Source organism: Pseudorasbora parva, chromosome 16 (genome assembly GCF_024679245.1).
Source record: "Pseudorasbora parva isolate DD20220531a chromosome 16, ASM2467924v1, whole genome shotgun sequence".
NCBI lineage: Eukaryota > Metazoa > Chordata > Actinopteri > Cypriniformes > Gobionidae > Pseudorasbora > Pseudorasbora parva.
Genome location: NC_090187.1, coordinates 244,341 through 259,372, shown reverse-complemented (window position 1 = coordinate 259,372; position 15,032 = coordinate 244,341). Strand labels below are relative to the sequence as shown.

The following is a 15,032-nucleotide window of genomic DNA, read 5'->3' as shown; positions in this document are numbered from 1 at the left end:
TCTGTGCCTTAACCCCGTTTAACACAGAGAGGAGATAAACTCACTTTAATTCTGGCTCTCTAAAGCCTCCTCAGCCCCATCTGTGCCTTAACCCCGTTTAACACAGATAGGAGATAAACTCGCCTTAATTCTGGCTCTCTAAAGCCTCCTCAACCCCGTCTGTGCCTTAACCCCGTTTAACACAGAGAGGTGATAAACTCGCCTTAATTCTGGCTCTCTAAAGCCTCCTCAGCCCCATCTGTGCCTTAACCCCGTTTAACACAGAGAGGAGATAAACTCGCTTTAATTCTGGCTCTCTAAAGCCTCCTCAGCCCCATCTGTGCCTTAACCCCGTTTAACACAGATAGGAGATAAACTCGCCTTAATTCTGGCTCTCTAAAGCCTCCTCAGCCCCATCTGTGCCTTAACCCCGTTTAACACAGAGAGGAGATAAACTCGCCTTAATTCTGGCTCTCTAAAGCCTCCTCAACCCCATCTGTGCCTTAACCCCGTTTAACACAGAGAGGAGATAAACTCGCCTTAATTCTGGCTCTCTAAAGCCTCCTCAACCCCGTCTGTGCCTTAACCCCGTTTAACACAGAGAGGAGATAAACTCGCCTTAATTCTGGCTCTCTAAAGCCTCCTCGACCCCGTCTGTGCCTTAACCCCGTTTAACACAGAGAGGAGATAAACTCGCCTTAATTCTGGCTCTCTAAAGCCTCCTCGACCTCATCTGTGCCTTAACCCCGTTTAACACAGAGAGGAGATAAACTCGCCTTAATTCTGGCTCTCTAAAGCCTCCTCAGCCCCATCTGTGCCTTAACCCCGTTTAACACAGAGAGGAGATAAACTCGCTTTAATTCTGGCTCTCTAAAGCCTCCTCAGCCCCATCTGTGCCTTAACCCCGTTTAACACAGAGAGGAGATAAACTCGCTTTAATTCTGGCTCTCTAAAGCCTCCTCAGCCCCATCTGTGCCTTAACCCCGTTTAACACAGATAGGAGATAAACTCGCCTTAATTCTGGCTCTCTAAAGCCTCCTCAGCCCCATCTGTGCCTTAACCCCGTTTAACACAGAGAGGAGATAAACTCGCCTTAATTCTGGCTCTCTAAAGCCTCCTCGACCCCGTCTGTGCCTTAACCCCGTTTAACACAGAGAGGAGATAAACTCGCCTTAATTCTGGCTCTCTAAAGCCTCCTCGACCCCATCTGTGCCTTAACCCCGTTTAACACAGAGAGGAGATAAACTCGCTTTAATTCTGGCTCTCTAAAGCCTCCTCGACCCCATCTGTGCCTTAACCCCGTTTAACACAGAGAGGAGATAAACTTGCCTTAATTCTGGCTCTCTAAAGCCTCCTCAGCCCCATCTGTGCCTTAACCCCGTTTAACACAGATAGGAGATAAACTCGCCTTAATTCTGGCTCTCTAAAGCTTCCTCAACCCCATCTGTGCCTTAACCCCGTTTAACACAGAGAGGAGATAAACTTGCCTTAATTCTGGCTCTCTAAAGCCTCCTCAGCCCTATCTGTGCCTTAACCCCGTTTAACACAGATAGGAGATAAACTCGCCTTAAATCTGGCTCTCTAAAGCTTCCTCGACCCCATCTGTGCCTTAACCCCGTTTAACACAGAGAGGAGATAAACTCGCTTTAATTCTGGCTCTCTAAAGCCTCCTCGACCCCATCTGTGCCTTAACCCCGTTTAACACAGAGAGGAGATAAACTTGCCTTAAATCTGGCTCTCTAAAGCCTCCTCGACCCCATCTGTGCCTTAACCCCGTTTAACACAGAGAGGAGATAAACTTGCCTTAAATCTGGCTCTCTAAAGCCTCCTCAGCCCCATCTGTGCCTTAACCCCGTTTAACACAGAGAGGAGATAAACTCGCCTTAATTCTGGCTCTCTAAAGCCTCCTCAGCCCCATCTGTGCCTTAACCCCGTTTAACACAGAGAGGAGATAAACTCGCCTTAATTCTGGCTCTCTAAAGCCTCCTCAGCCCCATCTGTGCCTTAACCCCGTTTAATACAGAGAGGAGATAAACTCACCTTAATTCTGGCTCTCTAAAGCCTCCTCAGCCCCATCTGTGCCTTAACCCCGTTTAACACAGAGAGGAGATAAACTCGCCTTAATTCTGGCTCTCTAAAGCCTCCTCAGCCCCATCTGTGCCTTAACCCCGTTTAACACAGAGAGGAGATAAACTCGCCTTAATTCTGGCTCTCTAAAGCCTCCTCAACCCCATCTGTGCCTTAACCCCGTTTAACACAGAGAGGAGATAAACTCGCCTTAATTCTGGCTCTCTAAAGCCTCCTCAGCCTCATCTGTGCCTTAACCCCGTTTAACACAGAGAGGAGATAAAATTGCCTTAATTCTGGCTCTCTAAAGCCTCCTCGACCCCATCTGTGCCTTAACCCCGTTTAACACAGAGAGGAGATAAACTTGCCTTAATTCTGGCTCTCTAAAGCCTCCTCAGCCTCATCTGTGCCTTAACCCCGTTTAACACAGAGAGGAGATAAAATTGCCTTAATTCTGGCTCTCTAAAGCCTCCTCAGCCTCATCTGTGCCTTAACCCCGTTTAACACAGAGAGGAGATAAAATTGCCTTAATTCTGGCTCTCTAAAGCCTCCTCAGCCCCATCTGTGCCTTAACCCCGTTTAACACAGAGAGGAGATAAACTCGCCTTAATTCTGGCTCTCTAAAGCCTCCTCAACCCCATCTGTGCCTTAACCCCGTTTAACACAGAGAGGACATAAACTCGCCTTAATTCTGGCTCTCTAAAGCCTCCTCAGCCCCATCTGTGCCTTAACCCCGTTTAACACAGAGAGGTGATAAACTCGCCTTAATTCTGGCTCTCTAAAGCCTCCTCGACCCCATCTGTGCCTTAACCACGTTTAACACAGATAGGAGATAAACTCGCCTTAATTCTGGCTCTCTAAAGCCTCCTCAGCCCCATCTGTGCCTTAACCCCGTTTAACACAGAGAGGAGATAAACTCGCTTTAATTCTGGCTCTCTAAAGCTTCCTCAACCCCATCTGTGCCTTAACCCCGTTTAACACAGAGAGGAGATAAACTCGCCTTAATTCTGGCTCTCTAAAGCTTCCTCAACCCCATCTGTGCCTTAACCCCGTTTAACACAGAGAGGAGATAAACTCGCCTTAATTCTGGCTCTCTAAAGCCTCCTCAGCCCCATCTGTGCCTTAACCCCGTTTAACACAGAGAGGAGATAAACTCGCTTTAATTCTGGCTCTCTAAAGCTTCCTCAACCCCATCTGTGCCTTAACCCCGTTTAACACAGAGAGGAGATAAACTCGCCTTAATTCTGGCTCTCTAAAGCCTCCTCAGCCTCATCTGTGCCTTAACCCCGTTTAACACAGATAGGAGATAAACTCGCCTTAATTCTGGCTCTCTAAAGCCTCCTCAGCCTCATCTGTGCCTTAACCCCGTTTAACACAGAGAGGAGATAAACTCGCTTTAATTCTGGCTCTCTAAAGCCTCCTCAGCCCCATCTGTGCCTTAACCCCGTTTAACACAGAGAGGAGATAAACTCGCTTTAATTCTGGCTCTCTAAAGCCTCCTCAGCCCCATCTGTGCCTTAACCCCGTTTAACACAGAGAGGTGATAAACTCGCCTTAATTCTGGCTCTCTAAAGCCTCCTCAGCCCCGTCTGTGCCTTAACCCCGTTTAACACAGAGAGGAGATAAACTAGCCTTAATTCTGGCTCTCTAAAGCCTCCTCAACCCCGTCTGTGCCTTAACCCCGTTTAACACAGAGAGGAGATAAACTTGCCTTAATTCTGGCTCTCTAAAGCCTCCTCAGCCCCATCTGTGCCTTAACCCCGTTTAACACAGAGAGGTGATAAACTCGCCTTAATTCTGGCTCTCTAAAGCCTCCTCAGCCCCGTCTGTGCCTTAACCCCGTTTAACACAGAGAGGAGATAAACTCACCTTAATTCTGGCTCTCTAAAGCCTCCTCGACCCCATCAGTGCCTTAACCCCGTTTAACACAGAGAGGAGATAAACTCGCTTTAATTCTGGCTCTCTAAAGCTTCCTCAACCTCATCTGTGCCTTAACCCTGTTTAACACAGAGAGGAGATAAACTCGCCTTAATTCTGGCTCTCTAAAGCCTCCTCGACCCCATCAGTGCCTTAACCCCGTTTAACACAGAGAGGAGATAAACTCGCCTTAATTCTGGCTCTCTAAAGCCTCCTCAGCCCCATCTGTGCCTTAACCCCATTTAACACAGAGAGGAGATAAACTCGCCTTAATTCTGGCTCTCTAAAGCCTCCTCAGCCCCGTCTGTGCCTTAACCCCGTTTAACACAGAGAGGAGATAAACTCGCCTTAATTCTGGCTCTCTAAAGCTTCCTCAACCCCATCTGTGCCTTAACCCCGTTTAACACAGAGAGGAGATAAACTCGCCTTAATTCTGGCTCTCTAAAGCCTCCTCAGCCCCATCTGTGCCTTAACCCCGTTTAACACAGAGAGGAGATAAACTCGCTTTAATTCTGGCTCTCTAAAGCCTCCTCGACCCCATCTGTGCCTTAACCCCGTTTAACACAGAGAGGAGATAAACTTGCCTTAATTCTGGCTCTCTAAAGCCTCCTCGACCCCATCTGTGCCTTAACCCCGTTTAACACAGAGAGGTGATAAACTCGCCTTAATTCTGGCTCTCTAGCCTTAACCCCGTTTAACACAGAGAGGTGATAAACTCGCCTTAATTCTGGCTCTCTAGCCTTAACCCCGTTTAACACAGAGAGGTGATAAACTCGCCTTAATTCTGGCTCTCTAAAGCCTCCTCAGCCCCATCTGTGCCTTAACCCCGTTTAACACAGAGAGGTGATAAACTCGCCTTAATTCTGGCTCTCTAAAGCCTCCTCAGCCCCATCTGTGCCTTAACCCCGTTTAACACAGAGAGGAGATAAACTCGCTTTAATTCTGGCTCTCTAAAGCCTCCTCAGCCCCATCTGTGCCTTAACCCCGTTTAACACAGAGAGGAGATAAACTCGCCTTAATTCTGGCTCTCTAAAGCCTCCTCAGCCCCATCTGTGCCTTAACCCCGTTTAACACAGAGAGGAGATAAACTTGCCTTAATTCTGGCTCTCTAAAGCCTCCTCAGCCCCATCTGTGCCTTAACCCCGTTTAACACAGAGAGGTGATAAACTCGCCTTAATTCTGGCTCTCTAAAGCCTCCTCAGCCCCGTCTGTGCCTTAACCCCGTTTAACACAGAGAGGAGATAAACTCACCTTAATTCTGGCTCTCTAAAGCCTCCTCGACCCCATCAGTGCCTTAACCCCGTTTAACACAGAGAGGAGATAAACTCGCTTTAATTCTGGCTCTCTAAAGCTTCCTCAACCTCATCTGTGCCTTAACCCTGTTTAACACAGAGAGGAGATAAACTCGCCTTAATTCTGGCTCTCTAAAGCCTCCTCGACCCCATCAGTGCCTTAACCCCGTTTAACACAGAGAGGAGATAAACTCGCCTTAATTCTGGCTCTCTAAAGCCTCCTCAGCCCCATCTGTGCCTTAACCCCATTTAACACAGAGAGGAGATAAACTCGCCTTAATTCTGGCTCTCTAAAGCCTCCTCAGCCCCGTCTGTGCCTTAACCCCGTTTAACACAGAGAGGAGATAAACTCGCCTTAATTCTGGCTCTCTAAAGCTTCCTCAACCCCATCTGTGCCTTAACCCCGTTTAACACAGAGAGGAGATAAACTCGCCTTAATTCTGGCTCTCTAAAGCCTCCTCAGCCCCATCTGTGCCTTAACCCCGTTTAACACAGAGAGGAGATAAACTCGCTTTAATTCTGGCTCTCTAAAGCCTCCTCGACCCCATCTGTGCCTTAACCCCGTTTAACACAGAGAGGAGATAAACTTGCCTTAATTCTGGCTCTCTAAAGCCTCCTCGACCCCATCTGTGCCTTAACCCCGTTTAACACAGAGAGGTGATAAACTCGCCTTAATTCTGGCTCTCTAGCCTTAACCCCGTTTAACACAGAGAGGTGATAAACTCGCCTTAATTCTGGCTCTCTAGCCTTAACCCCGTTTAACACAGAGAGGTGATAAACTCGCCTTAATTCTGGCTCTCTAAAGCCTCCTCAGCCCCATCTGTGCCTTAACCCCGTTTAACACAGAGAGGTGATAAACTCGCCTTAATTCTGGCTCTCTAAAGCCTCCTCAGCCCCATCTGTGCCTTAACCCCGTTTAACACAGAGAGGAGATAAACTCGCTTTAATTCTGGCTCTCTAAAGCCTCCTCAGCCCCATCTGTGCCTTAACCCCGTTTAACACAGATAGGAGATAAACTCGCCTTAATTCTGGCTCTCTAAAGCCTCCTCAGCCCCATCTGTGCCTTAACCCCGTTTAACACAGATAGGAGATAAACTCGCCTTAATTCTGGCTCTCTAAAGCCTCCTCAACCCCGTCTGTGCCTTAACCCCGTTTAACACAGAGAGGAGATAAACTTGCCTTAATTCTGGCTCTCTAAAGCCTCCTCAGCCCCATCTGTGCCTTAACCCCGTTTAACACAGAGAGGAGATAAACTCGCTTTAATTCTGGCTCTCTAAAGCCTCCTCAGCCCCATCTGTGCCTTAACCCCGTTTAACACAGAGAGGTGATAAACTCGCCTTAATTCTGGCTCTCTAAAGCCTCCTCGACCCCATCTGTGCCTTAACCCCGTTTAACACAGAGAGGAGATAAACTCGCCTTAATTCTGGCTCTCTAAAGCCTCCTCGGCCCCATCTGTGCCTTAACCCCGTTTAACACAGAGAGGAGATAAACTCGCCTTAATTCTGGCTCTCTAAAGCTTCCTCAACCCCATCTGTGCCTTAACCCCGTTTAACACAGAGAGGAGATAAACTCGCCTTAATTCTGGCTCTCTAAAGCCTCCTCAGCCCCATCTGTGCCTTAACCCCGTTTAACACAGAGAGGAGATAAACTCGCTTTAATTCTGGCTCTCTAAAGCCTCCTCAGCCCCATCTGTGCCTTAACCCCGTTTAACACAGATAGGAGATAAACTCGCCTTAATTCTGGCTCTCTAAAGCCTCCTCAGCCCCATCTGTGCCTTAACCCCGTTTAACACAGAGAGGAGATAAACTCGCCTTAATTCTGGCTCTCTAAAGCCTCCTCAACCCCGTCTGTGCCTTAACCCCGTTTAACACAGAGAGGAGATAAACTCGCCTTAATTCTGGCTCTCTAAAGCCTCCTCGACCCCATCTGTGCCTTAACCCCGTTTAACACAGAGAGGAGATAAACTCGCCTTAATTCTGGCTCTCTAAAGCCTCCTCAGCCCCATCTGTGCCTTAACCCCGTTTAACACAGAGAGGAGATAAACTCGCTTTAATTCTGGCTCTCTAAAGCCTCCTCAGCCCCATCTGTGCCTTAACCCCGTTTAACACAGAGAGGAGATAAACTCGCCTTAATTCTGGCTCTCTAAAGCCTCCTCGACCCCATCTGTGCCTTAACCCCGTTTAACACAGAGAGGAGATAAACTCGCCTTAATTCTGGCTCTCTAAAGCCTCCTCAGCCCCATCTGTGCCTTAACCCCGTTTAACACAGAGAGGAGATAAACTCGCTTTAATTCTGGCTCTCTAAAGCTTCCTCAACCCCATCTGTGCCTTAACCCCGTTTAACACAGAGAGGAGATAAACTCGCCTTAATTCTGGCTCTCTAAAGCCTCCTCAGCCCCATCTGTGCCTTAACCCCGTTTAACACAGAGAGGAGATAAACTCGCCTTAATTCTGGCTCTCTAAAGCCTCCTCAGCCCCATCTGTGCCTTAACCCCGTTTAACACAGAGAGGAGATAAACTTGCCTTAATTCTGGCTCTCTAAAGCTTCCTCAGCCCTATCTGTGCCTTAACCCCGTTTAACACAGAGAGGAGATAAACTCGCTTTAATTCTGGCTCTCTAAAGCCTCCTCAGCCCCATCTGTGCCTTAACCCCGTTTAACACAGAGAGGTGATAAACTCGCCTTAATTCTGGCTCTCTAAAGCCTCCTCGACCCCATCTGTGCCTTAACCCCGTTTAACACAGAGAGGAGATAAACTCGCCTTAATTCTGGCTCTCTAAAGCCTCCTCGACCCCATCTGTGCCTTAACCCCGTTTAACACAGAGAGGAGATAAACTCGCCTTAATTCTGGCTCTCTAAAGCTTCCTCAACCCCATCTGTGCCTTAACCCCGTTTAACACAGAGAGGAGATAAACTCGCCTTAATTCTGGCTCTCTAAAGCCTCCTCAGCCCCATCTGTGCCTTAACCCCGTTTAACACAGAGAGGAGATAAACTCGCTTTAATTCTGGCTCTCTAAAGCCTCCTCAGCCCCATCTGTGCCTTAACCCCGTTTAACACAGATAGGAGATAAACTCGCCTTAATTCTGGCTCTCTAAAGCCTCCTCAGCCCCGTCTGTGCCTTAACCCCGTTTAACACAGAGAGGAGATAAACTCGCCTTAATTCTGGCTCTCTAAAGCCTCCTCAACCCCGTCTGTGCCTTAACCCCGTTTAACACAGAGAGGAGATAAACTCGCCTTAATTCTGGCTCTCTAAAGCCTCCTCGACCCCATCTGTGCCTTAACCCCGTTTAACACAGAGAGGAGATAAACTCGCCTTAATTCTGGCTCTCTAAAGCCTCCTCAGCCCCATCTGTGCCTTAACCCCGTTTAACACAGAGAGGAGATAAACTCGCTTTAATTCTGGCTCTCTAAAGCCTCCTCAGCCCCATCTGTGCCTTAACCCCGTTTAACACAGAGAGGAGATAAACTCGCCTTAATTCTGGCTCTCTAAAGCCTCCTCAGCCCCATCTGTGCCTTAACCCCGTTTAACACAGAGAGGAGATAAACTCGCCTTAATTCTGGCTCTCTAAAGCTTCCTCAACCCCATCTGTGCCTTAACCCCGTTTAACACAGAGAGGAGATAAACTCGCTTTAATTCTGGCTCTCTAAAGCCTCCTCGACCCCATCTGTGCCTTAACCCCGTTTAACACAGAGAGGAGATAAACTCGCCTTAATTCTGGCTCTCTAAAGCCTCCTCGACCCCATCTGTGCCTTAACCCCGTTTAACACAGAGAGGAGATAAACTTGCCTTAATTCTGGCTCTCTAAAGCCTCCTCAGCCCCATCTGTGCCTTAACCCCGTTTAACACAGATAGGAGATAAACTCGCCTTAATTCTGGCTCTCTAAAGCTTCCTCAACCCCATCTGTGCCTTAACCCCGTTTAACACAGAGAGGAGATAAACTCGCCTTAATTCTGGCTCTCTAAAGCCTCCTCAGCCCCATCTGTGCCTTAACCCCGTTTAACACAGAGAGGAGATAAACTCGCCTTAATTCTGGCTCTCTAAAGCCTCCTCAGCCCCATCTGTGCCTTAACTCCGTTTAACACAGAGAGGAGATAAACTCGCTTTAATTCTGGCTCTCTAAAGCCTCCTCAGCCCCGTCTGTGCCTTAACCCCGTTTAACACAGAGAGGAGATAAACTCGCCTTAATTCTGGCTCTCTAAAGCCTCCTCAGCCCCATCTGTGCCTTAACCCCGTTTAACACAGAGAGGAGATAAACTCGCCTTAATTCTGGCTCTCTAAAGCCTCCTCAGCCCCATCTGTGCCTTAACCCCGTTTAACACAGAGAGGAGATAAACTCGCCTTAATTCTGGCTCTCTAAAGCCTCCTCAGCCCCATCTGTGCCTTAACCCCGTTTAACACAGAGAGGAGATAAACTTGCCTTAATTCTGGCTCTCTAAAGCCTCCTCAGCCCCATCTGTGCCTTAACCCCGTTTAACACAGAGAGGAGATAAACTCGCCTTAATTCTGGCTCTCTAAAGCCTCCTCAACCCCATCTGTGCCTTAACCCCGTTTAACACAGAGAGGAGATAAACTCGCCTTAATTCTGGCTCTCTAAAGCCTCCTCAACCCCATCTGTGCCTTAACCCCGTTTAACACAGAGAGGAGATAAACTCGCCTTAATTCTGGCTCTCTAAAGCCTCCTCAGCCCCATCTGTGCCTTAACCCCGTTTAACACAGAGAGGAGATAAACTCGCCTTAATTCTGGCTCTCTAAAGCCTCCTCAACCCCATCTGTGCCTTAACCCCGTTTAACACAGAGAGGAGATAAACTCGCCTTAATTCTGGCTCTCTAAAGCTTCCTCAACCCCATCTGTGCCTTAACCCCGTTTAACACAGAGAGGAGATAAACTCGCCTTAATTCTGGCTCTCTAAAGCCTCCTCAGCCCCATCTGTGCCTTAACCCCGTTTAACACAGATAGGAGATAAACTCGCCTTAATTCTGGCTCTCTAAAGCCTCCTCGACCCCATCAGTGCCTTAACCCCGTTTAACACAGAGAGGAGATAAACTTGCCTTAATTCTGGCTCTCTAAAGCCTCCTCAACCCCATCTGTGCCTTAACCACGTTTAACACAGAGAGGAGATAAACTCGCCTTAATTCTGGCTCTCTAAAGCCTCCTCGACCCCATCTGTGCCTTAACCCCGTTTAACACAGATAGGAGATAAACTCGCCTTAATTCTGGCTCTCTAAAGCCTCCTCAGCCCCATCTGTGCCTTAACCCCGTTTAACACAGATAGGAGATAAACTCGCCTTAATTCTGGCTCTCTAAAGCCTCCTCAGCCCCATCTGTGCCTTAACCCCGTTTAACACAGAGAGGAGATAAACTCGCCTTAATTCTGGCTCTCTAAAGCCTCCTCAACCCCGTCTGTGCCTTAACCCCGTTTAACACAGAGAGGAGATAAACTCGCCTTAATTCTGGCTCTCTAAAGCCTCCTCAGCCCCATCTGTGCCTTAACCCCGTTTAACACAGAGAGGAGATAAACTCGCCTTAATTCTGGCTCTCTAAAGCCTCCTCAGCCCATCTGTGCCTTAACCCCGTTTAACACAGATAGTAGATAAACTCGCCTTAATTCTGGCTCTCTAAAGCCTCCTCAGCCCCATCTGTGCCTTAACCCCGTTTAACACAGAGAGGAGATAAACTCGCCTTAATTCTGGCTCTCTAAAGCCTCCTCAACCCCGTCTGTGCCTTAACCCCGTTTAACACAGAGAGGAGATAAACTCGCCTTAATTCTGGCTCTCTAAAGCCTCCTCAACCCCGTCTGTGCCTTAACCCCGTTTAACACAGATAGGAGATAAACTCGCCTTAATTCTGGCTCTCTAAAGCCTCCTCAGCCCCATCTGTGCCTTAACCCCGTTTAACACAGAGAGGAGATAAACTCGCCTTAATTCTGGCTCTCTAAAGCCTCCTCAGCCCCATCTGTGCCTTAACCCCGTTTAACACAGAGAGGAGATAAACTCGCCTTAATTCTGGCTCTCTAAAGCCTCCTCAGCCCCATCTGTGCCTTAACCCCGTTTAACACAGAGAGGAGATAAACTTGCCTTAATTCTGGCTCTCTAAAGCCTCCTCAGCCCCATCTGTGCCTTAACCCCGTTTAACACAGAGAGGTGATAAACTCGCCTTAATTCTGGCTCTCTAGCCTTAACCCCGTTTAACACAGAGAGGAGATAAACTCGCCTTAATTCTGGCTCTCTAAAGCCTCCTCAGCCCCATCTGTGCCTTAACCCCGTTTAACACAGAGAGGAGATAAACTCGCCTTAATTCTGGCTCTCTAAAGCCTCCTCAGCCCCATCTGTGCCTTAACCCCGTTTAACACAGAGAGGAGATAAACTCGCCTTAATTCTGGCTCTCTAAAGCCTCCTCAGCCCCATCTGTGCCTTAACCCCGTTTAACACAGAGAGGAGATAAACTTGCCTTAATTCTGGCTCTCTAAAGCCTCCTCAACCCCATCTGTGCCTTAACCCCGTTTAACACAGAGAGGAGATAAACTCGCCTTAATTCTGGCTCTCTAAAGCCTCCTCAACCCCATCTGTGCCTTAACCCCGTTTAACACAGAGAGGAGATAAACTCGCCTTAATTCTGGCTCTCTAAAGCCTCCTCAGCCCCATCTGTGCCTTAACCCCGTTTAACACAGAGAGGAGATAAACTCGCCTTAATTCTGGCTCTCTAAAGCCTCCTCAACCCCATCTGTGCCTTAACCCCGTTTAACACAGAGAGGAGATAAACTCGCCTTAATTCTGGCTCTCTAAAGCTTCCTCAACCCCATCTGTGCCTTAACCCCGTTTAACACAGAGAGGAGATAAACTCGCCTTAATTCTGGCTCTCTAAAGCCTCCTCAGCCCCATCTGTGCCTTAACCCCGTTTAACACAGATAGGAGATAAACTCGCCTTAATTCTGGCTCTCTAAAGCCTCCTCGACCCCATCAGTGCCTTAACCCCGTTTAACACAGAGAGGAGATAAACTTGCCTTAATTCTGGCTCTCTAAAGCCTCCTCAACCCCATCTGTGCCTTAACCACGTTTAACACAGAGAGGAGATAAACTCGCCTTAATTCTGGCTCTCTAAAGCCTCCTCGACCCCATCTGTGCCTTAACCCCGTTTAACACAGATAGGAGATAAACTCGCCTTAATTCTGGCTCTCTAAAGCCTCCTCAGCCCCATCTGTGCCTTAACCCCGTTTAACACAGATAGGAGATAAACTCGCCTTAATTCTGGCTCTCTAAAGCCTCCTCAGCCCCATCTGTGCCTTAACCCCGTTTAACACAGAGAGGAGATAAACTCGCCTTAATTCTGGCTCTCTAAAGCCTCCTCAACCCCGTCTGTGCCTTAACCCCGTTTAACACAGAGAGGAGATAAACTCGCCTTAATTCTGGCTCTCTAAAGCCTCCTCAGCCCCATCTGTGCCTTAACCCCGTTTAACACAGAGAGGAGATAAACTCGCCTTAATTCTGGCTCTCTAAAGCCTCCTCAGCCCATCTGTGCCTTAACCCCGTTTAACACAGATAGTAGATAAACTCGCCTTAATTCTGGCTCTCTAAAGCCTCCTCAGCCCCATCTGTGCCTTAACCCCGTTTAACACAGAGAGGAGATAAACTCGCCTTAATTCTGGCTCTCTAAAGCCTCCTCAACCCCGTCTGTGCCTTAACCCCGTTTAACACAGAGAGGAGATAAACTCGCCTTAATTCTGGCTCTCTAAAGCCTCCTCAACCCCGTCTGTGCCTTAACCCCGTTTAACACAGATAGGAGATAAACTCGCCTTAATTCTGGCTCTCTAAAGCCTCCTCAGCCCCATCTGTGCCTTAACCCCGTTTAACACAGAGAGGAGATAAACTCGCCTTAATTCTGGCTCTCTAAAGCCTCCTCAGCCCCATCTGTGCCTTAACCCCGTTTAACACAGAGAGGAGATAAACTCGCCTTAATTCTGGCTCTCTAAAGCCTCCTCAGCCCCATCTGTGCCTTAACCCCGTTTAACACAGAGAGGAGATAAACTTGCCTTAATTCTGGCTCTCTAAAGCCTCCTCAGCCCCATCTGTGCCTTAACCCCGTTTAACACAGAGAGGTGATAAACTCGCCTTAATTCTGGCTCTCTAGCCTTAACCCCGTTTAACACAGAGAGGAGATAAACTCGCCTTAATTCTGGCTCTCTAAAGCCTCCTCAGCCCCATCTGTGCCTTAACCCCGTTTAACACAGAGAGGAGATAAACTCGCCTTAATTCTGGCTCTCTAAAGCCTCCTCAGCCCCATCTGTGCCTTAACCCCGTTTAACACAGAGAGGAGATAAACTCGCCTTAATTCTGGCTCTCTAAAGCCTCCTCAGCCCCATCTGTGCCTTAACCCCGTTTAACACAGAGAGGAGATAAACTTGCCTTAATTCTGGCTCTCTAAAGCCTCCTCAGCCCCATCTGTGCCTTAACCCCGTTTAACACAGAGAGGAGATAAACTCGCCTTAATTCTGGCTCTCTAAAGCCTCCTCAACCCCGTCTGTGCCTTAACCCCGTTTAACACAGAGAGGAGATAAACTCGCCTTAATTCTGGCTCTCTAAAGCCTCCTCAACCCCGTCTGTGCCTTAACCCCGTTTAACACAGATAGGAGATAAACTCGCCTTAATTCTGGCTCTCTAAAGCCTCCTCAGCCCCATCTGTGCCTTAACCCCGTTTAACACAGAGAGGAGATAAACTCGCCTTAATTCTGGCTCTCTAAAGCCTCCTCAGCCCCATCTGTGCCTTAACCCCGTTTAACACAGAGAGGAGATAAACTCGCCTTAATTCTGGCTCTCTAAAGCCTCCTCAGCCCCATCTGTGCCTTAACCCCGTTTAACACAGAGAGGAGATAAACTTGCCTTAATTCTGGCTCTCTAAAGCCTCCTCAGCCCCATCTGTGCCTTAACCCCGTTTAACACAGAGAGGAGATAAACTCGCCTTAATTCTGGCTCTCTAAAGCCTCCTCAACCCCGTCTGTGCCTTAACCCCGTTTAACACAGAGAGGAGATAAACTCGCCTTAATTCTGGCTCTCTAAAGCCTCCTCAGCCCCATCTGTGCCTTAACCCCGTTTAACACAGAGAGGTGATAAACTCGCCTTAATTCTGGCTCTCTAGCCTTAACCCCGTTTAACACAGAGAGGTGATAAACTCGCCTTAATTCTGGCTCTCTAAAGCTTCCTCAACCCCATCTGTGCCTTAACCATGTTTAACACAGAGATGCAGGTCAGTAGAGGATGTGCTAATGATCAGTCAAAGACAAAGGAGGCATTCTGGAAGGGCCTGCAGGAGATTAGAAGAACTCTGCATTAGCGAGTAGTGCAGTCTGTGGCGTGGCGTGGCATCACACACACACACACACACACACACACACACACACACACACACACACACACACACACACACACACACACACACACACACACACACACACACACACACACACACACACACACACACACACACACACACACACACACACACACACACACACACACACACACACACACACACACACACACACACACACACACACACACACACACACACACACAAGCCTATGGAGAGTCCCAACAATTCACAAAAACACAACATGTGTGTATGAGTGTGTGTTAACCCTAACAACTCACTGCTCCTAATGTGTGTGCACAAACTTGGATGTGTTAAATGCAGAGCGTTGATTACCATACTTGGCCTCTTGTCCATATGGTGTATCAATCAATCAATCAATCAATCAATCAATCAATCAATCAATCAATCAATC

At 48.2% G+C, this 15,032-nt stretch overlaps 1 protein-coding gene across 2 annotated transcripts in view; it reads left to right on the top strand.

The window, feature by feature from the left end:
- The window catches only part of LOC137043366 (fibulin-7), a 44,676-nt gene that overhangs the window by 24,634 nt on the left and 5,010 nt on the right, over positions 1-15,032 (top strand). The gene's annotated exons all lie outside the window — the stretch shown is intronic.